General features: G+C 38.0%; 1 protein-coding gene across 1 annotated transcript in view; it reads right to left on the bottom strand.

Moving 5' to 3' along the window:
- Positions 1–745: 745 nt before the first annotated feature.
- LOC134378511 (zinc finger protein ZFP2-like) overlaps positions 746–11,768 on the bottom strand; it is a 38,488-nt gene continuing 27,465 nt past the window's right edge. The window contains exons 4-5 of the transcript XR_010023651.1: positions 10,201–10,259; positions 746–928 (exon numbers count right to left, since the gene is read on the bottom strand). The gene's annotated coding sequence lies outside the window, so the exon portion shown is untranslated. The remainder of the gene's footprint in view (positions 929–10,200; positions 10,260–11,768) is intronic.

The raw sequence follows: 11,768 nt of genomic DNA, 5'->3' as shown, positions 1-11,768 counted from the left end.
GTAATAGAGAAAAGAATTATTTTTCTATTCTTCCTATACAAAATTATAGCACAAAATTACTGTTTTATGAAGAGGCAATCAAAAAGTGTGCAGCTACAGAGCATAAGAGAAATGTATTCAAAAGCAGCTAACAAAACTATTGCTGTTTTTCTGTATTTTGTATTTATGGTATTTGTCAATTTTTTAAACTTTGTAATTTGTTGTGATTCGATTCTCATTTTGAATATTCTTTTTAAACCTAAAATAACCATAGATATAGATAGGTAGATAGATAAAAATATCTGTAATATTGCCGGGAGAGAAAATGAAAGACCCGTGCACCATGCACAATCCCACACACTGGGATGGCTCACTTCACGAAGACCATGAGACAGAGACCGTTGCAATCAAGCAAGAGGAGTTTTATTCCAGCATGCTGGGGTCACTTAGTCTTCCAGACAGAAGCGACCCCGAGCTTTTTACACAGTTTTTTAGACAGACTTTCACAACAGAATGCAAATTATGCATGTTAAAGTTATATTTTCTTTTACAAAAGCAAATAAATGTAGGGGTAGCATACGTAAACAAATTAGATCAAAGGCAGTATAAATATATAATAAAGAATATGCTCAGTTGCAGATTGGGAAATCTAACCTGAATAATGAGTGATAATGAACTTATTTAGTATTTTGAAAGAACAAGCAAATTTGGAGTTTTCTGATAAAAAACATTTTTTATTGAATTCAAAAGTAATAAAACACTTGGATTTGAAATATTTATCTAATTAATTGTTTTTGAGCTGAGTTTGATTTTTGTTGTTTTGTTGTTGGTGGTGATTTGTTTACACTGGCACTATTTTTCAAACCTGTTTGAATCGGGTTTTCCTACTTAGGCTGCCTTGTCTCCCAGTTTTCATGTGGCTTTTTCTTTTAGGGCATCTTAGCTCCATCTGTGAAGAGAGAGGCCTTGGTCAGAGTCGTGTGATTAAGTCCATCAATTCCTTGGCCTTTTCATTGTTCATTACTGTCCAATAATGGCAGGAGAAATACTAAGACCTGCAACCCAAGCTGGTTAATTTTGCTTCTTGTTAACTGCTTTGTTGAAAGGTCAGTTAGGGTATCAAGGTGAGGTGAAGTTTATTTTTCAATATTAGTTGTCTATGTAAGTTCTTTTTCTCTAGTATTGTGGATGATTTAAGGTTGATTGGATATGGCAGGAGCATTTTTTTTTTTTTAAAGATGACCGGTAAGGGGATCTTAACCCTTGACTTGGTGTTGTCATCACCACGCTCACCCAGTGAGCTAACCAGCCATCCCTATATAGGATCCGAACCCATGGCCCTGGTGTTATCAGCATCGCACTCTCCTGAGTGAGCCACAGGCCGGCCCTGGCAGGAGCATTTTAAAGCACCTTTAAAGGATGCATCTTTGAAGATGCAGTTTGTAATTGTGTAGAGAATTTTATTATTTGGACTGAGAAATAAATCCAAAAATGCAGAATTTTCACATAGTTTGTGACTTTTCAATTTAGTACTATTCTAAAATTATTTTGCTAAATGCATATGCCAATTAGCATTGAAATTTATACATTTTTGATAACACTATTTGAACATAAATTATTTGAAAACAATTATATTGGTCATGTGTAGGCTTCTCTAATTTGAGTAATTCTCTCTAGATCATTCACCTTTTGAAAATACATATCATCTAACGTCACAGAAAGAGTAGCGTACTAAAGTACTGAAGACAGTATTGCATTCAACATAGGTGTTTAGAAATGACGTGTTGACAACAAAAAAACAGTAGAGAATAAATCTTATGATTTTTTTTCAGACAAATTTAATCTTTGACACTAAATATATACACAGTGTTAAATTGTTACATTGTGTGTGTTCTAAAAAGCATGCAGCATGTTTTTCAGTAACTGTGTGCTAATTGGAGTGTGTTTATTTTCTCAGCAAGGTGTCTGGGAAACCCTGCTCGCGGCTTTGGAAGTCCTCATCCAAGCAGATCACCACCAGCAGATGTTGAACATTAAGCCGTTATTGAAAGTTATTGAAAGCTCGAGTGGTTCATCCCTTTCTACTGACCTGTCAGGTTTTGCAGGTACTTTTCGTGTTACTTTACTTTTAGATATGTTTTTTGTAGTTGTTTCTGATTAATAACTCTGTGCTATGGATATCAGATTTTTGTGGGACTTTCTTTTTTTTTTTTTTTTTTTTTTGTCTTTTTCGTGACGGGCACTCAGCCAGGGAGTGCACCGGCCATTCCTATATAGGATCCGAACCCGCGGCGGGAGCTTCACTGCGCTCCCAGCGCTGCACTCTCCCGAGTGCGCCACAGGCTCGGCCCTTGTGGGACTTTCAATGGGATTTTTTTCCTCCTTTTCATCCTCTCTGTTCTCCTGGTTGTCTTCTTTCAAGAAATGGGAGTTTTTCAACTCCTGCCCCTTACACCTTAATCTTTACATTGTCATCGTTCCTAACTCAGTTACAAAAGAACAACTACTACTGAATTTTTGAGATGTTTCTTTATGTTGGGATATAGTAATAATTTTGTGGTCTCTTGAACAGCAACAATAGTTGATGAATTTCAACTTGTTCCGTGTCCCTTAAATAACACCTTACAAATATGTATTATTTTAATAAATGCGAATTTGCTGAAGGTCTATTTTATATGCTAGAATTAGCATCTTGAAAATATATCCAAAACATTATGTTAAAATATGGCACTAAATTTACCAGTTATATTGTGGTGTCTGTGCTGTGGCCTGGGTTCTAGTTAAATTTTTTTTCTCTGTCTTAATAGATGGCCTTTTTATCTGCTTGGTTGGTATATTGGACTGTTTTCCAAGTTTTTTTTTTTTTTTTTTTTAATGTATGAGGCATCTAGTAGAACTTTGTCAAGTTAGATAATTATAGATGTTCCGTGGGATCAGTAATGATTTATGTTTTTAGCGCCTTTGCTTCAGTGGCACTAGGGGTTTCTCATTGTAGTTGGGCTAAAATCCACAGTCTGTGACAACATCCATAGGAAGGCTTTTGTGACCTGGCTGCCCTCCTGCCTCATCTTATACCACTCGGCGCTCCCGGCTTTCTTTCCTTCCTACACAAGTGAGGCTTTTTTCCACCTCAAGTGCACCACATTCTTTTTGCCTTAAAAGTTTCTGATCTCATTCTTTCCTGGCCAACTCCTGCTGATTCTTCATGCACAACTTAAAACTTACTTCCAGGGAGAAGCCTTCTCTGCCCTTCCCGTCTAAGTTAACTCCTTCCCCTTTTTATGAACTTACTCGCACTCCGTGCACATGTAACTTATTAGTTTTATGTTGTTTATGAGATTATAAACAGGTTTCCTCTGTCAACCTCCCGAGGACAGGGATATATTTTTTGTTGATCACACTGTACCTGGCACACATAAGCACCCAAAAATATTTGTGAAATGAATGAACTCTAAAAAAAATGAAAACATTTTATTTCCTTTCTTGGCCTCTGTGGTAAATTAAACTGTTGTCTTCAGAAATACGATGTGGTGGTCGCTCAGGCCCCTGCTTACTGAATGTTTTATGCATCATTTATGCATCAGTTTTCCTCTAAATCTGTTTCTTTGTATATTGGCCAATTTTTTTGTAAGTTCATACTATAGTGGTTGTTCTTATTGTCTTTTCATGTCAGAAAAGTAACACTTATAAACTTGGAGATTTCAATATTTTCAATATTTTTAGTGTTTTCACTTCCATATTATTTATAAAAATGCTAGAAAAATCTTGGTACCAATTCCTTTTCCTGAAAAGTATATTTCTTTACTCTTCTTCCTTCAAACACCTCATTTTTGAAATTAATAGCTATGTACTAAGCATAGCTTTATGTTAGGTATTGTGGGAAGTATATAAAGAAATGAACTTAGTCTTTGCCTTTAAGGTGTCTCAGAGTCTTTATGGTATTTCAGGAAGATTAATAAATTGGTAGTGTATTGGACGTGAGGCAGTTTTATTAGTTTGTGAGAACAACATAAAGAACCTGAATAAAGGTGATAAGAATGGGAATGTAAAAATAGGGAGCAAATATGAAAGACAATATATTAAGAGAATTAATAGATCTTGATTCTCTTTAAGTGGGAGTTTCAGGGGTTTTATGTTTTATTCTGTAGACTCAGCATTCTCTTCTTAAATCTGAGGTAGTCGGACTAAATTGTTTCAGAACTAACATAAGTCCTCTGACTCTGCAATACGCAAGAGTAAGTGAAGAAGAGTGGATGTAGGGACGTGTATTTGGACATAGGGACAGGGAAGACGAGGAGGTTTACCTCCCGTACCCTTGATCTAGAGGCTTCTGCTACCCACTGGTGAGGCGGAATTGGAGGATCTAAACAATTTATTTATATCCCTCTTTATTTTTAGTAATTACTTGGCATTCTACGAAGTCGCATTATTCCAGGCAGTAGATGATGTGGTAGAAAGAGTTCAGAGGCCTGAGTCTGAATTTTACTTGTACTACTTACTTATTTTCTCTGTGGTTTAAACTAGTCAAATAACCACTTTGAGCCTCATATTCTAGAAATGAGGGATAAAACCTCTCACAGAGCTCTTGTGAGAAAGAGCTTTGTAATCTGGAGCACATTATGTTGATGTAACTAGTTTCATCTATCAGAAATTTTTCCTCCTGTTCCCATAGTAGTGGTAGCAGTAGTGGTGCTGGTGACGGTGGTGATAGTAGTAGCAGAAGAAAAAGAAGTAGTAGTATTAATAGTAGTAATGATAGTACTAACAGAAGCAATATTTATATGGAGCTTACTATGTGAGGCACTGTTCTAATAGTTTATGTCATTTAATCCTTATAATAACCTGTGAAGTAGCACTAGTACAAGGGCACTTCAAAAAACTCATGGAAAAATTCATATTATCTTTCCATTCTGTTTTTCCATGAACGTTTTGAGGTACCTCATATTATCCCATATTATAGACAAACTGAGGCATGGAGATGTTAAATAACATACCTAAGACCACACAGCCAGTGTGAGTGGAGGGGCCAGAATGCAGACCTAGGCACTTTGGCTTCTGAGTCCATGCTCGTGAGTGCTGTAATATAACCTTGCCTCAGTTAGTCAAGATAAATGGACCAGAAATAAGTTGCCCTCAGTTTTAGTGAATTTTTGATAGCAAGTTTGCTTAAATTGAGAAATAGCAGCTCAATGGTAAATATGGTCAGACTAGAGTAGCAAACCCATGGAATTCTATCTTATTAAGAATATCTTGCTTAAATGAAAAATCTTAGTTAAGTTGGCAGCTGTCTTTAAATCTAGAGAGAGTTGATTTTTATTTTTTCAGGAACACAAAGAGGGGCAGCTTCCATCCATGCCCCGAGAGGTGTGTAGATCATTTGTGAAAATTATAGCAGAAATCTGTGGATTGCCTCCAGACTTGGAATTATTGAGTTACCTTCAATTTCCTTTTAGCAGTTTGTACTAATACTTTCATTTGTCACAACCCCACAAACTTCTCCTTTTCTTTGCACATAGATAGGTACAGTCATTTTTGTTGGAGCTTGGCTATCTGTACCCTCATTTTATTCTTCACACTTGATTTATATTCATTCAATGGCTTCTCTGTACTAGAAACTTTTCTAATTACATCCTGGGGTTGGAACAGGGCAGAGGGTTATAGAATGAAGCAGACATGGTCTCTGCCTTCAGGGAGCCTAAATGCCAAGAGGAGAGAGGAGACATGCACTCAAACAATTACAATACAAAACAATATTTGGTAAGTACCTAATAGACACAAAAGAACAACAAATGAGATTTCAAAAGGGGAGAGGGTTTTATCAGACCTCGGTGGAGAGAGAATATTTAATAGATCACACAATTTCTGACATGGGCATTAAAGAATTTGGGTAGCATTTGATAGGTAGTCTGAAGAATTAGCAGAGAGAATAACTTAAAGGGAGGAAAAATAGAAAGGGAAAAAATAAGGACTAATGAATTCTACCTTTGTATAGGGGATCTACAAAGGAGAAATGAAAAATTATGCCATAAATATAGTTTATGATTATCATGTATTTATTTTTTCCCATAAGGGCATAATAAATGGGTCCTTGAATGTAAGGCCAGAGAATTTGAACTTGCATTCTAGTTAGAGGTCATTGAAAGTGTTTTGAGCAAAGGGATATGATGTAAGTAAATTGTTGCAGTAGAATAGAGTAATAAGAAACTAAGTTAAGTAAGACCAATTATAGTACTGTGTAAGAAACAAAATAATAGAATCTGGGCATAGTAGCAGTGGAACTGGAAGGAGGGGTAAGTGGAGAAATGGGAAGGTAGGAGGATGGCTCTGGGATGTTAGGGAAAGAGGACACTGTAATGACATGTTGCATTCGAAGTGCCATGTAGTTATTCGTAGCATAATTATCTAGCAGACAACTGGAAAGGAGGGTTATAATGTGGGGGGAGTTACAAGGAACTACCCATGTAGAAGTGAGCTGAAGCCCTGAGAATAGATGAGGCCACTGAAGAAAAGTGTTTTGAGAGAGAAGGAAAGAGGAAGCTAAGGACAGAACTACTGGTAACATGACTGTTTAGAGAGTGGGACAAGAAAGAGGAGTCAGTATAAGAGAAAGATGGAATAATCAGAGTTTTTAAAGAACTAGGAAACTGTAATGTGGTAAGAAAGCAAGCAAGAGTGAACCTGTGAGAAAGCCAGGTAGTAAACTGAGAGTGGAAAACTGGTTGTCAACAGCCATTTTAAGAAATGTAATACACGAATGAAGTGACTGAGCAGCTGTAAAAGTGCAAATGAAATTAGATGGCTTATCTTTGTGGTGGGCTCAGCACATTTAGTGGATAAAGTGCTGTGTGAGATTCTGGGAGCTGGGTAGTCACGAAAATGAATGGAATGTGAAGAGGCCTACAGCCTAGCCGAGGGGAGAGAGACATAAACAGATAATTGCCCCACACCATGTGGAAAGCATAGCGAGAAGTCAATATTTCATATTCTGGTAGCACAGAACATGATGAGGGCAGACGGGGCCTTTCCTGCAGGAGGTGATTGTGGCTCTGAGTCTGAAAGGATGCCTGGGAGTCCAAGGGAAGGCCTTCCAGGTAAAGGAAACAACAGGGAGCCATGAGAAGTTGGCATTGTTGAAATGTCATGTAAGAAGCTGGGCTGGAGAGCGGCCTGGTGACAAATCATGGAGATACTTGTGTACAAGAAGCTTGGGCTTTATCCAAGGTGGTCAGGAGGCAGCAGAAAGCTACTGGCAGGTTTTAAGCAGGAGTCAACCTTTGAGAGAGAGAACTCTGGTAGCTGTGAGGATTTGAGGGTGACGAGATGTCCATTAGGGATGCCATTTAGAAATCCATGATGGTAATCAGGTGAGAGAGATGATAAAGCCTGCACTATAGCACTGCGGTGGGGATGAGAAGAGTTGAAGATGCAGGAAATAAAGTCTGTAGAACCTGGCGAGTGACTCGCCGTGGATAAAGGAAAGGTGGTTGTTGACGGTGGCTCCAGTTGTGCATGCGGAGCGGGCTTCTGCCAAACTAAGCAGAGAACACACGGGGAGTGCATTGAGGGCAAAAAGATGATGCCGATGTAGATTGGTTGCATCTGTGGTACATGAAGAAACCAAGCCATCGAATTTACAAGTGTGAAGCTCAGAGAGGAAGGTTAAGCTGGGAGTAATAGTCTAGGGGTCATGTTAGACCCTGAAGGGGATGTGTGAAAACATAAGACACAGTCCCATCCTCAAGGACTAGACAGAAGAACCATGTCCTTGAGAAATCATAACATATAAAAAAAATGAACATTTAAGTATTAAACCATAGAAATAACTAAGTGCAGTTGAAATTCAAAGAAAAGTTAATGTGGCCAGTAATAATAAACAACAACAATAATCTGTAGTAAGAAATCATAGAGTACAATAACTCACATAAGTGTGCATTAGTATAAAGTTTCCCATATTTTTTTCTCCTTGTACATCTGTTTTGTCAAAATCTAATTGTTTTTGAAGCTATATTTTGTTTTATCCTTTTTCTAAATTTTGATGTCTCAAAAAAATTTTTGATTCTAGATAGCAGGATTTTTCAGGAGAAAGTAAAATCAATCGTGTATACCTGAGGCATTCCAACAGCAGAGGAAAGTCCCTGACTAGCCCTGGATTTATGGAAATAAATCCATAGGGTTTTACTGTTTCACCACCTGAAGGTAAAAATAGCAAAAATGAAATCACAACCCTTCCCATTATAAATCTGAATATTTACAGGCAATTCAATCATACATGTTTTAGCAATATATCAACACCTGATATTCAGACTAAATAAATAGAAGATTAAACTTTAAAATTGTAGAATATATGTAAGGGATCCATTTTCACTGCTTTCTGGTATCAGTAACTCACACTCAATTTAACAAGAGACCTAGAACAGTGTTGCTTTGCCTCCCAAGGATTTGTCACCCCTTTTCCCCTGGGTGATGGAGCTGCCAAAGATTATTCAAAGCCCATCTCTTCTGAGCAGTGAGATGCCCCAGAAAGGGGTTAATCTCTGATTGCCCTCAACAGCGAGGCATTCCTTTCACTTGGGAAATTAACCACAAATTGGGGTTCTCTTCCTGCATATATTATCCAGACCAAGGAATTACAGGAAGAGACATAGGTGGGGTTTTGCTAAGTACAGTTTAACAAGTTTAACAATAGAAACTGGTAACATTCAGTAAAAACAAGTCAGATGACACTCTATTAGACAATTAAGTGATCCACTAACACAGTCTTGATTTAGCAAACATTCCTTCTCCCTCCGGCAGCTTCCCAGTAACTTTACATATCAATCAGTAACTAGTCTGTCTTTGAGCCAGCAGCCTGCTGTGTTACCATTCTTTATCTAACCACAGAGACTAAATAGCCTGGGGAAAATTTCCTGTTTTTTGTAAGGTTAATATTTGAAACTGGAAGGCTTTGGAAAACCAGGCCCTGTGAAGTACATTTGTTTTATGAATACTCTACAGCACAGGTCCTCAGGAGAACTTAAAAAACAAGTGAGGCTCATGCCTTCTTACTTGGGCATTCTCTGGCTCCTCTTACCATAGTCATTTGTCTTTTATTAAGCTTCTGATTTAATTTTCCATTTTTTTCAAAAGCTTTTTTTTGTCTTTCTCTCTTCTTTCTACCTAAACAAATCATTCTAGACAACTTCACTTGCCATATGAATGGCCATCCAGTACTCCAGCCTCACATTCCTTGATTCGGGGCCTGCCGCCTTTCCTTATCTAGCAATCTGCCCACACCTGTCCTGGACTTTATCATCAGCAGGAATGCTTACAAGCACTTGTACAACCCTCATATCACACTCTCTATTCTATCTATAGGATCTCTTTATAAATCAAATGCATCACTCTGAAACATTTTCAGGTTCAATCATGTGCCTATTTTTTCTGTCTTCTGAATGGAATCTTTTGGTAGCTTTAGCTCTCCAGCCAAAATTCAGAAATAGCTGGAAATCTTCTGAGCCATGGACCTATTTTATTGCCACAAAGCCTACTTCTAAAGTAGTTCATTCAATGCTTATGTAATCTATATCAGTGCTTCTCAAATTTTAACATGCAAAAAAATCACCTGTAGAGCTTGTTAAAACACAGATTCCTGGGACCCTCCCTTCTACATATTCACTAGGTCTAGGGTGGAGCCTGAAAATGTGAAGTTCTAGCAATCTCACAGGTGGTGCTGATTCTGTGCTGCTGGTCCATGGACCACACCTCGAGTAGTATATTTATCCCTTTCTATTGCTTATAACAAAATACCTGGAATGGGTGATTTATAAAGAAAATAACTCATTGCTTACATTTTCAGAGTCTGGGAAGTCCAAAGTCCAGGGAACACATCTAATGAAGGCTTTCTTTAGTGGAGACTTGAGTGATGGCAGGGTATCACATTGAAAAATGGAGGAGTAGAGAGAGGAGAGACAGACTTTCCTCTCTTTTAAAACCCTCAGAACCATGCTCCTGACCACCATTATCAATCCATTCACTACAACATGGTCCTACAATCCAATCACCTCTGCAGGGCTTCACCTTTCAATGACCATAATAGGACTCCCCAACCTCTTAACAGTCACAGTGGGGGCCAAGTTTCTGATACATAAAACTTGGGAGACACAATTCAAGCTTCAGTGAGTTTGGGGGTGACGTAATTCGATCCACTAAAGGTAGCATGCACTACTCTCACACTATACTTACAAGGAGAGTGATTCTTCTGGTCTCCTCCTCTATAGACTATAAGAAGTAACACTGGATAACTGTAGCAAGAAAAGAGAAAACTGTTACAACTCTCCAATAGCAGCAAGAAGTAGCTGCAGAAATGGAGGAGAGAGAACTGTCTACAGCCCTTTAGTCTCATAATAAGAACAAGCACTACCATTTATTGAGACCCTGTCATATACTGGGCAGTGTGCAGGTGCATCACAAATATGCTCTCACTTAATCCTTAAAGCAACACTGCAAAGTGGATATTATGAACGCTCATTTTACATTTGTAGAAAGTAACCCTCATTTGGTACAAGTACGCAATTTAGCTAAGGCCACCTCACTAACAGCACTGTCATTTGCATCTGGTTACATATAGTTTCAAAGCCCACACTCTTTCCACTTGTCAAACTGCATCCTAGTGACTGCATCCTGAGATTAAACTAAGCTTCACTTCATTCACTTAATTTCACCACAATAGAACCATTAATCCTAATGTGTTTGAATTATTCAGTCAATATTATATTTTGTTAAGGAGACAAGAAAAGACATTTGTTTTTGGAATACTGTGAAAGAAAGTGGTTAAAAGAGAGATAGTTTGGCATTTAAGAATTTTAAGCATTAGTTACTAGGGAAATTAACCTATGTGGATTCTTTAACAGTGCTAGATAAATGTTCTCTTGCTGTGGTTGTGACTTATTGTGCAGAAGAGAAATGGTCCCACTTAAAAATCTGCCTGCTCTTACCAGGAAACAGTTCCTCCAATATTATACCACAACAGATGGCTGCCCACATGCTGCATTCCAGAAGCCTACCAGCATTTCTTTCTTCACCACCAATGCAGCCATGAAAACTGACTGGAAGTTTGGGTCATAATATTGTCAAGTTACAAAATATTGCAGATACTTTGTTACTACCCAACTAAAGAAACAGAGTGCTTTGGGGAGTTTCAACATACTGAAAAAAGGCAAAGAGAATACATTCATCAGTAGCTGTGAGTCTGCAAAAATCTTTTGTGAAATGGAAGCTGTCCTCTTAGCCCAAGTGTGTGTCAATGGTGTCCCAAAAAGAACATTGGGATTTCCAGTAGTCAAAGTAGATCATAAAAAGTTGGGAGCAGAACCCAGATCAGACAGTGACAGTCCTAGGGATGAGTCCTGCCCGTGCTGACCAGATTACCTAAAGGACTGGCCTCATTACAGCAAAGCCACAGCACTATTGCAAGCCTTGGGCTAGCCTTTCCCATATTTAACCAAAGGTTAAACCATAACTAGCTCTCAAAGAAAAAATCTCTTTTGGTTTATTTAATGCCTTCTAGTTATTAGAGAAAAATTCTTTAGTTCAGAGAAGTTATAAGATTTATTATTGTTTCCAATAGCATCTCAAGTAGCACTGTCCAGTGCAACTTTCTGTGATGATGAAATGTTTTGTCTGTGCTGTCCAGTAGAGTAGACACTAGCCATATGTGCTACTGAGTGCTTGGGACATGGCTAGTGGAACTGAGGAACTGAATTTTTATTTAATTTTAAATAGTTTAAACAGCATAAGTAGCAGTGACTACT

This window comes from Cynocephalus volans, chromosome 5 (assembly GCF_027409185.1).
Source record: "Cynocephalus volans isolate mCynVol1 chromosome 5, mCynVol1.pri, whole genome shotgun sequence".
Lineage (NCBI taxonomy): Eukaryota > Metazoa > Chordata > Mammalia > Dermoptera > Cynocephalidae > Cynocephalus > Cynocephalus volans.
This window is presented reverse-complemented; position numbering and strand designations above follow the sequence as displayed.